Genomic DNA, 17604 nt, shown 5'->3' on the forward strand with positions numbered 1-17604 from the left:
GGCAGAGCCACGGCAGTCGTGTCCAGCCGCTCTGCTTCCCAGAAGTGGCACTGCTGAGGGTGAAGGGCACTTGGCAAGGAGGTCACTGTGCAGGCTGAGTGCCCTGCTCTCACACACACGCACACGGACCTGACCCAGCTGGAGGGCTGCAGGAGGTGCCCGGTGGGACTCCCAGGACAGACGGATGCCGTGTGGCTTTGCAGATCAAACTCCTGCAGGTTTGCTAGGCTGTGCAGCTGCTGGAAGCGGCTTTAAGACCCCAAACTCCAAGACATCAGGGTGGTTTTCAAGTGCCATGGCTCACCTTCTGATCTCACCGCTCTAACTCACTGGTTTAACTCATACATCCCCTAGAAACACCCCGCAGTCAGTCTGTCCTTCGAAGCAAACACCACTTATTTCCTCCTGCTATTTTTGCTTTTAACTCACAGCTTCAGATTTCAAGGCTGCAAGGATGCTTGAGTCTTACTTTGAGTTCTGCCAGAGATTTCCTTTGTGATTTTTAAGTAAACCCCCTTAGGATCTGGCCAGCTGGGGAAATTAGCGACTAATAAACTCTTGCATGAAGTTGCAGGGGATGAGCTGCTCGGCACAGTGCCCTGTGACTCTGCCCCTCTTCTCCGAGGGGATTCACCGTGCGAACGGCTCGCTGCGGGTTATGAAGTTGCTGCATGTCAGCTGATCCATGGTAGCTGTCTGTCCATGGCAAATGTGAGATAATTTAAAGGAATTTAATCCTTTTTCTTTGCCAGTCCACATGATGAGTTCGTGCAGGGTGGGTAGTACACAGTAAATTCACACCGTAATTTACTGTGTACTAATTTCCCCAAGCTTTTAATTTCACAGTGTCTCAGTTTCCTCATCTGTAAAAGAGAGATAATAAATACTTTCCTTTCTGGCAGGAGTGCTTGAGATCCTTCAGCAGTAAACATAAAAGCAACCATTTTAAAATAGTTACTTACAGAAACTTAATTTTCAGTGTAAGCACTTATTTGTGCCTGATCTTCTACTACAGTAGCATGAGACTAACGATGGGAAGCAAATAAAATCTGAGAAGTAAATAACCCTGATAATGTGAAAAATAACTAGAATGCTGACCATAATAATATTTATGTGCAACTGCGATTGCAAACATTTTTAAAGCTTTCTGTTTCTAAACACCTGTGATTCCCTTTAAAGTGAATGCACCTAAAATGGTGTATTTTCAATAAGGACACACTGGACTGTTTTCTTTTAAAAAGAACACCACATGTAAAGAAGGCCTAAACTTTGTATTTCTTAGGAGGCCCTTTTTTTTTTTTTCCTTTTTTTTTTTTTTTTAAAGGAGTGATGCATGATCAGACCCAGAAAACAGTGTGGTTTTTATTTCAGATTTTTCTAGACTGCAATAGCCCAAGGGTCCATGCTATAAACTGGAGGAGTTTGACGAGACCAGTTTTTAAGAGCAACATGGTAAGGTTTCTGTTTCTGATTGGAATGTTTGTTTTAAACTTTTCGTTTAGGGGAACATTTCAAAACTGGTCACAGTTTCAGCAATGGCTAAATTTACCTTGCAATCCCAGTTCCTGAGATTTGTCTTATTCTTTCTGGTACAGCTGAAACATCAAGAAAGGATCATTTGGCTTTAAAAAATGTTCCTCATGCTGAAATTATGAGTACAGAATTAAAACTTAAAGACTGTTGAGGTCAGGAAGCAAAAGGAAAACCAGGAACTTTATTCATTAATATCCATATACTGGAAATTCTGATTAACATATAAAATAGAGACCCTTGAAACTTGTGTATATGGATATGTCTTTTTTTCTTCAACTGCTGAAGAAAACTTTTAGATCTGCTCCTGCTCTACTAACAAAGCGGTTTAAAAAGCAGTTTAAATTGAAAAGCTTTCCATTTCCTCCTTTTAATTCTTCAGGTATTCCTAAGTGATATTTCACGCAGGCAAAGAACAGTTAATTTCAATCATCGCTTGCCTCCTTGAGAGTTTTACACCGTGGTGCAATTTCGCTTCGTTCTTTGTCGTGGAACTCAACTGCCCTCCACTGGATGAGAAAGGCAAAAGCAGGCTTCCTTTCCACTGAAAAAAAAAAAAATCACGGCCAAAAAAAAAAAAAAAAAAGTACAAACTTGGGGTGTACTTTGTTCATTTTGTTTGTTCTCCTGCGTCTCCCCAGCACAAAGAGTCCCCGGGGTTAGCACGACTGGAGTTAACAATTCTGAGAAAATACAGTTGCCAAGAAAATAATTTTCACTGTGTCCTGGCCAAGTGGCCGTAATGATGACTGTCATTTAACCACAACATTTAAATCCAATATTTCTTCCTAGCGCTATGAAGGGAAAGAGGGAGAGAGAAGGAAACTGTTTTGGGGGGAATGGGTAGTGGTCTCAGTTTAATCCACTTTATTGCAATTTGTCGTCCTGAGAGCATGGGCTCTTAGACTAAAAAGCACACAGGAGTCTCCTTTGACATGCTTATGTAAAGGCTAATGTTCTGAAAAACTCATTGAAGTTTAAATAAATAAAGTAAAATCTCTAAGTGTTGACTGCAATAGCCCTAGCAGCAGCAGCAAACAGGATGGCTCCAGCCAAAGATCTTGTCCATCTGCCCGACATTTTGATGCCTCAGCTGACTTGAATTAGGAGAAAATAACTTGGAAGGTTTTTCACTCCATCCAGCCCCAAGTTAAAGGAGTCCTCTGAAGCAGTGGATCACATCACATAAGCTCATGCAGGGAGCTCCTGGTTATGCTCTTGGTGGCTTTATTAGAAACACAGCGGTGGATCTGGGCAGTACGAAAGCCATCCGGGGAGAGTTACAACACCTGACCTCTTTTTGCAAGGAGCAGAAATATTTGGGTGCAAGAGAGGGAAAATATAAATAATAAAAAAAGCAGCTGAGAGTGCTTCACCATTCCTCGTACCTAACGTCACCGTGCCCTCTACCCCCAAACACACACACCTCCCATGCACCACATGTTGGAGTGAACTTTTGCTCCTCAGAAAATGGGACGACACATTTTCCCGTGCAGGCAGATGAAGTTTCCCTCCAATTCCTGCAGCTTGGAGCTGAAGACTGCTGTGTTCAATAAGGTTTAAGATCTCTGGTGCCTTGAGATTTAGCTTTTTGCTGCTGGTGGGGCCCTTGATGGCTGAGCTACACAGTACTAGTCTGATTGCTGCTCCTCATCGCACTCAGGGAAAGCAGAGCTGGAAAGTTGGGTAGAAATCTCTTTTACTGCCTTCCCTGCTGAAGGAGACTGATTTGTGCTTTCCTAGCTTTCTGCAAACGCCGCAGTCCTTGTGTAGACAAAATCCTACCAAAGTAGAGGTTTAGTTTGCCTGGTGAAGGACTGCAGGATTTGACCTTTGGAAGAGTGTGCTAAGTCCTTGCAGTTTTGATTTTGAGTTTCAGCTTTGGCCTGGAATAACAATGACTGTGAGGGAAGCAATAGGTTATGAGCTGGGTGAAATGATACCTGCTTCTTGCCAGAAAAGCTAACTGGATTTAAGCAACTTCTGTCTTCGTTTTCCTTTAAAGAAATAAATAAAGATATTCAAACTTCCCATATGAACTGCAATAATGAAAATATTGTGCGCATTAATTTGTACGGGGGTCAGTGAGTCTCCCCAGCTCAACGGTTTTCAGAGTGCATAGTAAGCCCATAAAACATTTATTTTTCATAATTTATGAAGCATTACATATTGTGAGTCCACAATGCCAGCTGACGTAATATGCAATAAATTTGAAATAACAAAACATTTCTCATGTATTTTCCTCCTGATGTGACAATGTGGGACATAAATTTAAAAGAAAGTTGCCTTAGAAGACAAAGGCAAGGCAAAAGAAAAGAATGCTCTTAAATCAATAAATATTCCTATTCCACCAATCACTTACTGAGCCGTTCCCCTGCTCGTGGCTGCGGCACTCGTCTTTTTGAAGCCCCTTGCCACCACTGCTTCAAAGCTGGAGCAAGAGGCTGCCAGGGAGAGTGGCAGTCCTCCTCCGAGCCGAGCACTGTGAGCTGCAGGGCTGGCAGCAGCATCGTAGCACGAGCATGTCCAGGCCCTCCTCTGCCGACCAGGAGCCGTCTCCCTGCGTGTTCTGGGCACAGTTGGAGCAGTCCTGCGCTGGAAAAAGCTCCTACCGAGGGCTGGCAGGCATGGGGGGGGGGGGGGGGGGGGGGGAAACAATAGTGCGTAAAGGTAATTGCCCTCCGAAGCAATTATCATCCCCTTATTCCCAGGGAGAGGAGCAGTAAGGGTCTTTGCACTTTTGAAGATAACTTTCTGGTGGTCCTTTGGTATGCATGTAAGCATGTAATTGTAGGATTATAATACAGAGCACTGAGTAAAACTCACCTACAGGACTATGAAAGCCAGCTGATAAATTCTCATGTTACAGAAGATGTGTTGCAGGCTGAAGGCTGAGACACACAGATGTCTGTAAAATTGTTAAGCGACGCCCACCAAACAGCGAGGACCTGGTGCTCAGCACTGTTTGCTTTTGTTTGGTCTTGTTTTCTTCTTTGCAGTACACCAAAACAAGGTCTGCTCGAACAAAAAGCAAGGAAGGGAAAAATTGTGGAAGTTATTTGACCACAGAACAGAAGGGCAGAGAGTAAAGCAGTTCAGGGTCTTTGTCTGAGCTCACTACTCTGACTGTCCTTATAAATAAACACAAAAATATTTATCGGTAACATAAAGTGTGTTTTGCAATGAAAAAATAACCTTTTAAGAATAAATAAATAAATAAATAAATAAAATTAGTGTCAGTATTTAAAGGGTTTTATCAAACTTTACACCAGAAGACCAAATGGGAAGGAAAAAAAAAAAAAATCTATGTGAACAAATCTCATCAGAAGTGACATGAAGTTCAGCATCTCAGAGGCTGGTTCTGCTTGGGCAGACACAGCACGTCCACCACAGCCGTGCGTGCAGGGACATCTACTGGCAGAACAGCCAGAGCGGGCCCTTTCCCTTGCTGAGTACAAAAACTCCAGCTTTGCATGAAAAATCAACAGTTTCAGTGGCAGCAGCAGGTTTTGCCTAATCCAGTAGGAGGAAGACATGCAGGAAAGCGAGCAAATGAGACTGGCTTGTCCCAAGGGTAAAATTAAACTTCAGATCCCAGGGTGAGGTGTCCTTAGCTGAGCAACCCTGGCTGCAAAACTGTTCCAGGCACACAACGACCATTAGAACTATTGCCTGTGGAGGTGATAGAGAAGGATGCTAGGCACTTTCTGAACCTCCACTTTTCTAACACTCCCTCTACCCTCACTCCTGCTGATTTGGCCCCGTGCACAGAGGGAGCAAGTATAAGGTATGAACCCAGCACACCATCAAGTTCTCCTGCAGTAGCACGGGGCACAGCAATGAGATCTCTCTGTTCTTCCTTCCCTCTTCTCCAGCAGCAGATACCTCGGGCAAGCAGCCGAAACATTGTCAGAAGCAAAAGGCTCCTTGCCTCCTCTCTGCCCTTTAATAAAACCACAGGAGACAAGACATATTTAATCCCTACTGGAAAGATATGTACAGTGAACTGATTAGATAGAGCAGGAACCAGGCTGACCCTTACATTTGAAACACTGTCTACCCTTCTCAAGACTGGATGAGGATCACAAGCCAGGCAGGCGGAGAGCGAGAGGCTACTTAGAAGTGTTTGTTTTTCTCATCTCCAAATCAAGATGAATTTCTCAACTCCTTGTAAGAGTCCTGGTTCTCTAACTCATAAATGGAAAGAAGTGAGCTTCTTCCCCCTCCTTGTCTTCTCTCTCCACATACTGTTTTCTGCCTTCAGGGTATCTGTTCTATACTTCCAAAAAATCCATCTGGTTATTTTACTGTAACACACTTACCAGAACTGTAAAATCATAGGAAAAAAAAACATTTGAAAAGGACCTCCGGGGGTTTCTAGGCCAACCTCCGCTTGAAGCAGCTTTAACATCAACACTAGATCAGGTCGGTGATGGCTTTGTGTAGATGATCCCTGAAAGTCACCAGGGAGCGAAATCCCACCACTTCCCTGAAAGACATGTCCTAGTTCTGTACTGCACTCTGGGTGAAGAAGTTTAGTTCTAGCTTTAAACACCAGCCAGTAATCTCGAGGAGAAACAAACAGTCATTAGTAGTTAAACACAGTACAGCAGTAGACTTGGAGGAATAGTCTGGCAGACCCTTTATATCTTCCTATACTCCTGCCTAACACTACGTGTTGGACACTAAGGCTCAGCCAGGATGGGCATAGCGCCACAGACTAATTGTCAGTGTATTTTAATGAATAGATCGTCAAAGGCTCCCTCTGTGAGCAGATGTTTTGGTACTTGACTTTCTTCTTGAAGCTATACAAAAATAAATCAGTACCTTCTTAAAGTCAACTCTGATTTTATATGACATATATGAGATGAATCCCCTACTAACCTGTCTGTTTCATCAACTAGAGATGTTACTTAAGTTAAAAACAGCTGGCACAGCTGGGGTACAACAAGTTAGACCTGCTTCAGAAGAAGCCTTCTGCCCTGTGACTAGCAGAACTTTCTGTTTGAATAATGTAGTTTCCCTTTCTGGGAAAATAGAAATAGAACTAAGCAGCAATGCTCAAAGTCCAGTTTGTACCTAGATTTCAAATTGCCCACTGGATTACTTATACTTGAGCTTCAATTCAAACTGTGTTTACCTCCAGCACTCTCCCAGAGAAAGGCCAGAACTGGATTTAATCTGGGCTTCTATCTATCACATCTTTATCAAAGAACATGGGAGTAAAAAGGCCAAGATGTCATGAGAGATCGGGCAGGAGAGCTGGGAAACAAAGAAACATGGAGAAGTTTTGATGGATACACTGACAACGAGATATAGTCCTACGATTAGACTCCTATAAATACCTTAGACATGTGATATCTCCAAGTCCCATCTCAGTGCCATCTACCCCGAACATACTCACCCTCCCTCTGATTACAGAGGGGTTTCAGCAAATGTGTTATTACAGGCTCTTCCCAAAGGCAGTTGTTGAAATCCAGGCAAGTGATTCTTTAGAAGTAAACCTCTCCAAAGTCTTTCACCCAGCTGACATTATGATGATCAGAAAATAATACATATGTGTATATTCCCTACAGTTCTACACTTCATTTAAAATGTTTCACCTGCTTTTCTTTTCTCCTTTTCTTTTTTTTTTCCCAGTCATTACACAAAGTCTGAAAGATAAAAGAGGGAATTCATTTTGTTACTTTAAATACTTATCTCAAGCTCTCAGTTTGACTTCGTCAAATGCACGCAGTATGCTAAAAAAATGCACAAGGGAAAAAATCCCAAGAATATAGCTAAAAGATTGTAAGGAAAAAAAAAAAGGCAGAAAACAACAGCAGATCATAGAAGTAGTAGTGTCTGAAAAATGAGAAACAACAAAAAAAGCACAGAGCTATAGCATGGTAGAAGAAAAAATAAATATACCACATAATTTATTGCAGGGAGAGTTCTGAAGAAAATGTCTTGTGAAATAAATATAATGCTCATGAGGACAAGAGATCTCATTCATATCCAATCTGTCTTGTGTAAAGAACTAGGCAATAATGTTCAAGTAAGTGAGTCACTGCGAGATCTCCCAGTTCGGCTGAAGATTGCTCAATAGAAATAATAACAAGCCACAGAAAAAAGACAGTGTAAGTACAGGTGGGAAAGAGATACAAACTCAGAGCAATAAGTACATACAAAATATCGAGAGATTGCAGTACAATGTAAAGGCATGATGTGTGTTCTCTGTCTTACAGACTACTTTTCCTTCTGTGCCTCTGTGACAGTGAAGATCTGCTGGAGAGCCCGGGCTCACAGCCTCCCTCTGTTCGTGCTCAGGATGGCACAGACATAGGCAAAGAGGGCTAGAGGGTGACTTATTTATGGATCTGGGGTCAGGACTTTCTCTGTGAAAGGTCTTTGACTCTCTAATCCATTCCTCACAGCTAGCCACCGAGGCTCAAGCCCCAACAAACACCAGGAGCCACCACCAACCTGTTGGAGGAGCAGGGGAACCCATGCCAAGCTCTCTGCAAGGAATGGTGGCTCAGGGCTTAAGGGTTTAGATACGTGAATGATACAGATTTACCACACAGTAGCTACACCTCATATTTAGTGTGTGCTCACTTAGTCCTCCAGAGCCAGGCTGGGGTGTTGAAGCAATGTCCAAACAGGGCCAGGAGCACCCATCACCATGCAAAGGGCTGCAGCCACGTCAGCAGAGCTCTCCATCCAGACCAGTGCACCCTTGAGGAGATGCTGTCCTAGGGGGTGCAGGAGCAGCATGGCACAGCCCCCGAGCTGAGACTACCCAAGCATAGCATGCTGGCAGATTGGCCTGGGGTAACTGGCCAGCAACGGCGCTGCCCTGCGGGCACGGTAATGCCACCCACTTGCAAAGCGGCACAAGCAGCCTGCCAGCGGAGCCGCGTTCAGCCTGCCTACACACAGGGGCTCTTGCACAGTGCCTACAGAAGGTGTCTGGGCACCTTGTGCAGTCAGAGGAGAAAAACACATCTTCAGCAAGTGATTCATCGCTCTCTAAAATCTGAGCCTTGTGGGAGCATTTCGACATACCCAAGTTCATTTCCTCCCAAAATGCAGCAAAACAAGCTTTTATTTATTTTTTTCATTAACTGCTTCTCACTAGTCCCTCAAAAATATTTGAAGGGAAGAAAGAAAAAAGAGAAGGAATTGCATATCTTTGATGCAAAGCTGCCCTGGCTATGGGCTTTAAGCTTTGGCAGGGGCGAGGTGGGAAAGGAGAGAAGATTAATGGGATGGCAGTAGGATCCACTGATGATTGCATCTGAACAGAGATTTTTCCAGCCCAGGATTACAGGTCTAGAGCAGGAATCTCCTTGAGACTGCTGGTTTTTGTTGCTGCAAATGTTTGTACAGCCAGGCTAGGATGCAGTAGGAAGACTGTTTTGTCTGTTCTTGCTTCCTCCTCTTCCTCCGTTGCTGTAACTGAGGCAGCACGGAGACAGCAGCAGAAGTAATGCAAAAACCAGCTGTGGGGAGAGGGCAGGGAGTACGCAGGGGATGGGACTGGGTGGACGGGGACAGGGCATCATCCTGCAGCTGTGTGACACCTGCAAAGAAATCATCCTCACCCTTGGCAAAGTGATGAAGAACGTTTCCCAGCTCAGGCTGCCGGCTGGCCCAGCACACTCAGGAACTCCTGGTAGCAGGCTGAATTATCAACTTAAAGATTAAGGTTTTATAACCAAGAGTGTTTCAAGAAAAGGAAAAAAAAAAAAAAGTTATCAACTCAAATTTGAAAAACATCCTCTTGTCTGCACGGTTGTCCTTTTTCAATCTAAATTTGGACTTTTGACTACTTTGATTTTTTAGGGTATAAGGGTGGGAGGGTATTTTTGTAGAAGGTAACGTATATCTGAAGTGATACAGATTGGTGCTAGAGCCAAGATGATGTTATGATGTCAGAACTGTGAGGGGAAAGACTGAGAAACAGAAAACAACAACACCACCTAGGTGACCTGAGCAAGGTTAGAGCATGAGTCAGCCACGGAGGCAGGCAGGGAACCCACTTCTGCTCTCCAAGCCACAACGCCTGTGCCTTGGATTTCACTAGCTGCAAAAAAAAACACCACCAACAAGGATCCTTGGAGAAAAAAAAAAAAAAATGGAAAGAAAAAAAAAGGCATTCCCTTTTCATGAACATTTGTTGTTCAAAAAAGTAGCAGTTCAAACTGCTACTATGGAAAATTTTGCCATGGACTGTATGTGCAAAGAGCACAGTGGATGATAAATAACAGGCAATGGAAACATTGCCTGTAGGTGTGACCGTGTCTGTTTTAATTGAAGGGATGCTCTTCAGTGGGGCTCCCATGGCCAGCTGAAGGAGTCAGCTTGGGGCTGTGCCTGCTCAGTAGCACAGGCTGCCGTGGCCAGTGTGAGTACAGCAAGTAAATGTGGTGATGGCAATTAAACAGACACACCGATGGCCCTGAAGCACTTGCTAGCAAGGAAATGTGTTTGCAGCTCCGCATCAGCATGCACGAAACTACCTAAGCTTCAGACTTTTCAAATACAATTAATGTGTCTTTCATTTCATAACTCTGTAAGATCTCCTAGTCTGTTCTTCAGCCATTGCAAATGTTCACCTGGCAGGGGATAAATTACTTTGCTCTGTACACGAATTTTGCCTGGTCTTATTCTTTTACACTTCCAATGCTAGGGGACATATCTTCAATTGGTGTGAATTGGAATATCTCAGCTGAAGTCAATAGAACTATGAAAGCATACACAATATTCAAGAAATTATTTCAAGACATTAAACTTAACAGTCTGACTCTTGAAATCATGGAATTAAATGAGAGCGAATCAAACAAGACCTCACAAATGTTTAAAAGAGATGTTTCTGACTCCTATTTATAACAAAAATCCCAACACCACCTTGCACAAGTGATCTGAATGTGGACCGAAGATTCCAAAAGCATGGGGAGAGGGGGAGCAGCAATTTTTAGCATCTTGATTTTTTCAGACTGGCTTCCTGCTGTTTGAACGCTCTGTGATGACAATACAAACAGTAGCTCATTTCTCAATCAAATTCCACCCACATCAGTGTGTCACATTTGTGCATGATGAGCAGGAAAGGGGTGGTGATGGGGCGTTATATACCCAGGGGCATGCATACACACATGACACAGGTACGGCAAGCCCCTTTTCAAACCTTATTGCCTTCATTCTTGTCCTCGATACAGGGCTGGATCAGCAGGGAAGGAGGCCACCAAGTCCTCCGTGACAATACCATACATAAAAAACTTTCTCCACATCCTCCAAATCTTTTAAAAAAATCAGAGGCAAAGATTTATACACTTATGTATTTGATAATACTTGACGATATGGCTCTGAAATAAATCCAGCAACGGTGATATTTTCATTCTCGGCAGAAGGGGAAGTGAACCAGAGTGCCCTGATGTCCCCCCAGCCACCCGGGGCAACCACTGGAGCTGAGCTTCGAGACCCAGCTCCCCTCATTCAGCCACTGTACTGGGATTTTTCAGGGCATAATTGCCACATCGGTAACGATGAGACGTTTTTACATGACTGAGAGACTGCTCTAGGTGCCCAGCTTGCAGGTTACATCTCACCTGCAGGAACTTAAAAACTATATGGACATTTGATTTCACGATTCATTTAAAGTGATCCAAAATGCTGCTTTGAAGCTCCCCTTCCCCCTTTGCACCTGATGGCTGCACAGTGAGCAGAATTACCCTCAGCACGTCACAATCCAGTGGACAGAGATGGTTTGTAAAAGCTGATAAGCCTTGTTAGGGTTGGCAACTTTACATGAACTTCAGTGATAAATACTGCATTTGTGAAATGCCAAATACTGCTGGAATGTTGGCGTGAGCACGACAGAGATTACTGCTAATGTGGGAGCGCGTAGGTACACTGTGCAGTAAATTACAGCCGATATGCATCCACTTGCTGTGAAAAATGTTGGATTTTTGAGCCAGCGGTATTTCCTATGGCACAGTAAACAGGGATCTAATAGAGCTAACAACTTGGATTTAAATTAACGAAGTAAGAATGATGTGACGAGGCTCCTGCATGACTACTGCGGGAAGCGATTGTCAATATTTGTTCATGGCTCTCGCTCATGCTTTACCTGCTCTGGTGAGGGTGTGTGTTTATGGACACATCCAACCAACGACTAATGACTAGAGAGCCTCCTTTTCCCTCAGTTTTAACAAAGAGATGACAACTCCAGTTACTAGCAAACTTTTGAATTCTTTGTCTTTTTTTTTTCCCCTTAATTGATTAAAAGCAATTTCAGAATGATGTCCTGCATGCAGATGAAAGCAAAGCTTGATGTTCTGAAGTGATAAACTTCTCTGTTTTGACCTGCATGATTAAGATCAAGGAGAATTTTGTCTGTAGTAATTAACATGAGACATAACTGTGAATGAGAACTTGCTGTTTTCAGTGACAATGTTGTCTTCTGCTTCAGGGCGAGACGCCCAGGGCCAGGATCCTGGGGATCCCCCCCCTTTGCTTCAGTCTGGCTTTTAACAGGCTGGGAGCTCTCTGTCTCTCACCTGGTGGAGAAGAGAACAGAGGTCACTCTCACACAGGAGCACAGCACTTCTGAACACAACTTGCTCCATCTTGTGAGATATTGGGCTAAGGGAAAATATTGATTGCCCAGAAAAAGAATAATACTGGTAGCTAGATTAAAGGTATTTCATGAGCACTGCCTTTCATGCTGACAGCTCTGCTGTAATCATTCCCAGCGTACCACTCTGCCTCTGTCGGTATTCATCTGTTGCCAATTGCCTTGTAGTTACTTGGTGAGTGTTAGTTGGGGACTCTTCTTTTGTTCCCTGGTTTTACAGCCCTCAAACACAAGGGATCCTGTGACTGAGATCTTGAATGCTTTGAGACACATAATAAATAATTGTTAGCTTTCCAATACCTGAACTATGCTTTGCAGTATCCTGAAGCTTGCATAGCAAGAAGATTACCGATATTAGCTAATTTGCTGTTGAGTGGCTTTCATGCAACAGACCCTGGAGATTTTGCTTATTTTGCCTTTTTTTTTTTTTTTTTTTGCATTTTATGGTTTTTGTTTTGTTTTTATTATTATTACTTTGTTTTGTTGTTGTTGTTTAATTACAGAATGGAAATCTACTGGATTTAATCACCAAACTGACCAAGCCATAAAAATAGACTGAACTGGTCTAAGGCTACTTTATCAGTGTGTAGAATGACTTGCACTACTGTCTATGCTACATCCATTCTGTGGAAAGAATTTGCATCTTCAGACATATCATTTTGTCTTTGCTCACCAGATTGACATTTTCTACACAAACTACTCTGCATGAATGCAGCAATCCCCACTTTGTTCATATTCCCTTTCTTCTGGCTCGTGCCTGGTGCAAAGTGAGCAGCTCCTGAGATCCTGCCCCTAGCTAACATTAACACCAGCATCTGCAGTGCTGTGTAGGATAAGAGAAGTATCCTCCTTGCCCTTCCCCGTTTAAAACTTTATCATCACCAGTACCAAAATAACAATGCAATCAAAAAACACTGAAAGATGCTCTTGCTGGTAGCTGACGTGACCTCCAAGCTCAAAAAAAACCCACAGCACCCCTTTCTCCTGCTACTTCCCTACAGCCTCACCCACAGTGCCCATCAAACAATTACTCACAAACCCCATCTGTCAACACTGGGGTCTGCAGTTCATGGAATCTGCCTGGCCACAGTGTTGGATTACTGAGGCTCTCTGTAAACAGAGGTACTTTGAATGACTCATCTCTTACAAATTGCACAGGGAAAATGAAGGCTACAGGAATGAGTGACATAATTGTAAGACAACAATTACAAAGGCCCTTCTTTCACTTACCCTGACACTTTCCAATGAAGCTAGAGTTTCACACACAGTGCCAGGGCTGATCAAAGCTCCTTGTATATTTTTTTTTCTTGCTTATTTGCTAGGTATCCTTGATGATAAGCAAATTTGCATCAGGGTGGCTTAATGCCTCACAGTCCTGTATGCTGTGAAGTCCAAACATTCCTCCTTCAGCAGAAGTTGCTGACATTGATACTTAATGTGAAGCCTGAATAAATACAAACTCTGTTTTGCTGTCGTTGTTCTGTTTTAACATATTCTCAATTTAATGCCCTCCATGCATTTCCTTATCCCACCCTCACCCCCCCACCCCCCAAAAAAAAAAAAATAGTACCTCGAGGCTCACCAGTATGAAGATGTTGGGGAAAATCTTGCCTCTGCCTTGCAGTCTATCTGGTTATGTCCTCTCGAGGTAGCACTTCTGTATTTCAGTCCTATCCCTGGGAAGCAAAGGTCACAGTTAGACTAAGTGTCCAGATGTCAAAATAAAGGTAAAAGGTACCCCATTTGTTTAATAGCAGTTGGAGTCCAGACACACATTTGGGATCCAGTGATGGTTCTGGTGGGTCATACATTCCATCTACTTGTTGTGTTTCCTATCTGAACACTTTGGACTCTAGCTAGATGCCACCGTGCTGGAGGATGAGAGCTGTGTGTAACAAATAAGGAAAAAATAGAGAACATGGTAACAAGAAATTGTGTTGGCTTCATGCGTAATGCCCTAACAACTTCTTTTGCTCACACGGAAAAGATATGAGACTTTTGTAAAGTAGAAGTCAGCACCACCAAGGGCTTAATTATGTAATGAAACATTCTCAAAGCCCTCACATTAGCTCACTGATGCTTAGTGGAAAAGGCATTACCTAGCAACAGTCACTAACAAATCACAGGAAAAATAATAGAGATTATATGCTACATCATTCTACAGAGTCAAAACTGGTAGCAAGGTGTGCTTGCCCTTTCACTTCATGTGCAAAAAATCTATTGTTTACAGGTGTGAGGGGGAACAGATGCACTTCAGAGAAAGACAGGCCAGCTAATCTTTCATTAAAAAGTGATATATAAAAGATGCCCAAAGATAGTGAGGCTTGTTAATCTGGCCAGAGACAGCAGACTGCAGCACAGGTATGATATGAGAAAAATGACCTCTTCTTTTTTCCTCAGAGAAGTTGTTCCTCGTGTGTCATCCGTTCTCAGGTGCTTAATTAGAAGGATGAGCTGCTGTTTTAAGCGCTGGCCACGAGTCCTGCTTTGAGCTGCCCAACTCCAGTGCCCTGTGTGTGGCTCGGGCAAGTTCCATCAGAAAGTCTGGCAATACCTTGAGCACCAGGCTTTGCTGCATGGTGCCTCTGCATTCATTTCCCCCTTACTTCTGTGCACTACAGTGGAAGAAACCCTTAGAAACTGCAGTGCAAAGGACCACACCAGCATTTAAGACAGTTATTAAAACCAACCCCATATTGAAATGCATCTAGCAAAGAGAGAGATGGGTTTTATTCCGAATTATGCTTTGTTAACAAGTTGTTAGCTAAGTTCTCACTCCAGAATATTTAGAGCCAGCTAAATAATATGTGTCAAATCATTGATCTGACAAGTTTCACAACTTTTTTTTTTCCACTTTAAATTTCAAATATCTATTCAAAAAATAGCATGTTTGGTTTTTCGCTCAGCTTTAATTACCAGCGACAGCAGGGGAGGGAGAAAGAACAAAGCTGAACGCACAGATCCCAGAGGGAGTTTGCCATCTCTGACCACTAGGGGAAAAAAAATTTGCACACAACATCTCCCAACTTGGAAACTGAGCCCACTTAGCACAAAGGCCCCAGGAAGAGGCAATGCAGCCTTTATGCTCTGCTAGCATCCCTTGAGCTTACTTTGTTGACTCCAGCTGTAGCTGGCTTCTATGGCAGAGAACCTTGTACAACGGGATTATTAGAGGCAGAAGTTCTGCAAGGGTGCGCTGTTGGATCTGTTGGATGTGGTATGGCTGGTACTGAGGAGAAACAGAAACGCTGCAGCACAGAGCTACACTCTTTATTCAGAAAACAGTTCAGAGAGGTGGCATAAAGGCACAGGACTGTGATTTTGGGGGTGAGACTTGCATATTTGCATATACGCATATAGACACACATGCCACACATCTATAAAGATCTGCAGTATTAAAAAGTAAAGTTTTTCTGGTTGCCCTGTGCAATACTCAAACAGTTAGCAGTAGCTCAGAGCTGGCATGTGAGAAGCGATTCCCCATCTCTTCTCATCTCAATTCTCAGTCCCAGACTGATGATGCTGTTAAAAGCCACATCCATGAGACTGCAACTGAGCCTATACTCTGGGCATCCTCCCCTATTACAGAGAGAGGAGCAGGATTTCTGTGTGGGGCTGGGAAATAAAGGTGTATTTCCTAACTTAGATACCTTAATCAAGCATGCTTAATTCAGTTAAAAACCCCACAGTAGGCACAACCCTTTAACAAGTCTGGTTACGGTAAGTTTAGATAAGGCATAACTTGCTGTTAGCAAAGACCTGTGCTCTCTGACAATCCTTCCTGCTTTTGGAGGTCTCTGACCGAACAGGGCTGCTGTGACGATGGTGCTGCTCAGTGCACATGGAAGCAGCACAACTGGATTCCAGCTCCCTAGTAATTATCAGGTATACACGAAAGAGCCAATCAAGTACCCAAAAGGACAGGCTGCCCTCTGCTCCCCCCGGGTGCAGCTGGCTCCTTATTTCAAGTGCAATCTTAAATTACAAGGAAAAGGATTTGCTGCAGAAGCAATGTTGTTTGGTATCAAAAAAGATTCCTCCTTCCTTCTGCCCCCTCCCCCTGCCTGCTTTTCATGTTTTATACAAAACTTGCTGCTCTGAACACTCCTGGATTTTCTTCCCTTTTAATAATAAAGAAGTGAATCTGATGTCTCCCACTGATGGCTTCCTAACCTTCAAAAGCATGTGTTTATCATGAGTTTCAGCTATCCAAAATAGTTTTGACCTGAGGTTACAATGCAGGCTCAGACCTCTTCGAAGTGGGTTAAATGGATGATAAGCAAACATTTCATTACAACCCCTCAGTTGTTGTAAGGATGTGCAAATCCCCGAGAAAGATTTTCAGCATATCCTCCGGAGCCATGCGGTGCTTTGGACTTGGGAGGTTCACTCAATCAGCGCCCTGCTGTCACTTTGCCAGTGATGGAGAGGTGGACGGCCCCATCCTGCTGCCTCACCAGTGGCTCAGAGCTGCCTGCATGCAGCAGCCTGAAGTTTCAAGCCTCCTGCTAGCTCCACCCCAAAATTAGTTTGGACAGCACTATGCTGAGTCCATCGATTTATTGCTGGGCTTTGTCTCAGGTGCAAGTGGTCCAGCACAGACTATCACTTCTGCAAGGTGAATAGGCACTGCTGTGAAAGCGACACTCATTTTACATGTGGCTTATAATAAAATAACAGAGATGACGGTCCTAGTGGCTAAATGCATCCCCATTCTAAATCAACACAAACACAAAGCACCATGTACGTTCCCCTCTCTCTCAGCTCAGTGTCTCCTTCATGATTTTATCCAAACAACTTCAAAGACCACCGCTCACATGAATCCCGAGCTGTCTGGCCAAGAATCATGCCCCTTTTTCTCCCCTTTCCCACTTCTCTTCTACATTCACCCCAAACAAGAACCTGAGTTAATTAATGAATTAATCAATAACAGAGAAAAGTGAACCCTGAGAACATGCAGTGCACATCTGAGATGGGCACCTCTGGTGACTGGTTACAGCAGCACAAGGGATGGATGAGGGCAGACCTCTGCGTGCTTGCTCCATGCCCTTACCAAGCCATGCCCCTATATCTGCTCAAGTAGGGAGGAAAGAGCTGATCCAATACAACATTAATACAGATGCACAGGTTCAGCTGTGACTGCGTGTGGCCAGCTCAAGGGTCAGGCAGACACTGGGCCAGGTTGTTTCTTCCCTGGGTTGTGTTAAACTTGTTGCCTGAAAATGTTTAAATCTACTCTGGAATAGAGCAACATGATTTTCTTTCTTTCCCCAAGGCAGTTGATATTCTAAGGACCCCTACCTTTAGCTGCCAGGTTCTTTGTTCAGCCCACTGACAGCCACTTTAAGACAAGACTCGGGTAAGTACATGAAGAATATTGCACTACTGCCAGCGAAGGTTCCCATGTCCCTAATTCCACCCTAACTGCACCAAGGCTATCAGCAGCTCTGCTCTGT

At 43.6% G+C, this 17604-nt stretch overlaps 1 long non-coding RNA gene across 1 annotated transcript in view; it reads right to left on the reverse strand.

Moving 5' to 3' along the window:
* Positions 1–13718: 13718 nt before the first annotated feature.
* Positions 13719–17604, reverse strand: part of LOC125183728 (uncharacterized) — a 29001-nt gene continuing 25115 nt past the window's right edge. Inside the window, exon 5 of the long non-coding RNA XR_010834322.1 lies at positions 13719–13824. This is a non-coding gene — a long non-coding RNA (uncharacterized lncRNA). The remainder of the gene's footprint in view (positions 13825–17604) is intronic.

Source organism: Anser cygnoides, chromosome 11 (genome assembly GCF_040182565.1).
Source record: "Anser cygnoides isolate HZ-2024a breed goose chromosome 11, Taihu_goose_T2T_genome, whole genome shotgun sequence".
Lineage (NCBI taxonomy): Eukaryota > Metazoa > Chordata > Aves > Anseriformes > Anatidae > Anser > Anser cygnoides.